Genomic DNA, 1,805 nt, shown 5'->3' with positions numbered 1-1,805 from the left:
GAGGTTCATTCTCGTGTTACGCAGCACGTTTGATCTTCTGCAAGAACCAATAAGGTTCATTCTCGCGTTACGCAGCACGTTTGATCTTCTGCAAGAACCAATGAGGTTCATTCTCGTGTTACGCAGCACGTTTGATCTTCTGCAAGAACCAATAAGGTTCATTCTCGCGTTACGCAGCACGTTTGATCTTCTGCAAGAACCAATAAGGTTCATTCTCGCGTTACGCAGCACGTTTGATCTTCTGCAAGAACCAATAAGGTTCATTCTCGCGTTACGCAGCACGTTTGATCTTCTGCAAGAACCAATGAGGTTCATTCTCGTGTTACGCAGCACGTTTGAGCTTCAGCAAGAACCAATGAGGTTCATTCTCGTGTTACGCAGCACGTTTGAGCTTCAGCAAGAACCAATGAGGTTCATTCTCGTGTTACGCAGCACGTTTGAGCTTCAGCAAGAACCAATGATGTTCATTCTCGTGTTACGCAGCATGTTTGAGCTTCTGCAAGAACCAATAAGGTTCATTCTCGCGTTACGCAGCACGTTTGAGCTTCTCAAGAACCAATGAGGATCATTCTCGTGTTACGCAGCACGTTTGAGCTTCTCAAGAACCAATGAGGTTCGTTCTCGCGTTACGCAGCACGTTTGAGCTTCAGCAAGAACCAGTGAGGTTCGTTCTCGTGTTACGCAGCACGTTTGATCTTCAGCAAGAACCAGTGAGGTTCATTCTCGTGTTACGCAGCACGTTTGAGCTTCTCAAGAACCAATAAGGTTCATTCTCGCGTTACGCAGCACGTTTGAGCTTCTCAGGAACCAATGAGGTTCATTCTCGCGTTACGCAGCACGTTTGAGCTTCAGCAAGAACCAATGAGGTTCATTCTCGCGTTACGCAGCACGTTTGAGCTTCTGCAAGAACCAGTGAGGTTTGTTCTCGTGTTACGCAGCACGTTTGATCTTCAGCAAGAACCAGTGAGGTTCATTCTCGTGTTACGCAGCACGTTTGAGCTTCTCAAGAACCAATAAGGTTCATTCTCGCGTTACGCAGCACGTTTGAGCTTCTCAAGAACCAATGAGGTTCATTCTCGCGTTACGCAGCACGTTTGAACTTCTCAAGAACCAATGAGGTTCATTCTCGCGTTACGCAGCACGTTTGAGCTTCAGCAAGAACCAATGAGGTTCATTCTCGCGTTACGCAGCACGTTTGAGCTTCTGCAAGAACCAATGAGGTTCATTCTCGTGTTACGCAGCACGTTTGAGCTTCTATAAGAACCAATGCGTTACGCAGCACGTTTGAGCTTCTGCAAGAACCAATGAGGTTCATTCTCGTGTTACGCAGCACGTTTGAGCTTCTATAAGAACCAATGAGGTTCATTCTCACGTTACGCAGCACGTTTGAGCTTCAGCAAGAACCAATGAGGTTCATTCTCGCGTTACGCAGCACGTTTGAGCTTCAGCAAGAACCAATGAGGTTCATTCTCGCGTTACGCAGCACGTTTGAGCTTCTGCAAGAACCATTGAGGTTCATTTTCATGTTACGCAGCACGTTTGAGCTTCTATAAGAACCAATGCGTTACGCAGCACGTTTGAGCTTCTGCAAGAACCAATGAGGTTCATTCTCGTGTTACGCAGCACGTTTGAGCTTCTATAAGAACCAATGAGGATCATTCTCGTGTTACGCAGCACGTTTGAGCTTCTATAAGAACCAATGAGGTTCATTCTCGCGTTACGCAGCACGTTTGAACTTCTCAAGAACCAATGAGGTTCATTCTCGCGTTACGCAGCACGTTTGAGCTTCAGCAAGAACCAATGAG

Source organism: Abramis brama (genome assembly GCF_963993115.1).
Source record: "Abramis brama genome assembly, chromosome: 13".
Classification (NCBI taxonomy): Eukaryota; Metazoa; Chordata; class Actinopteri; order Cypriniformes; family Leuciscidae; genus Abramis; species Abramis brama.
This window is presented reverse-complemented; position numbering follows the sequence as displayed.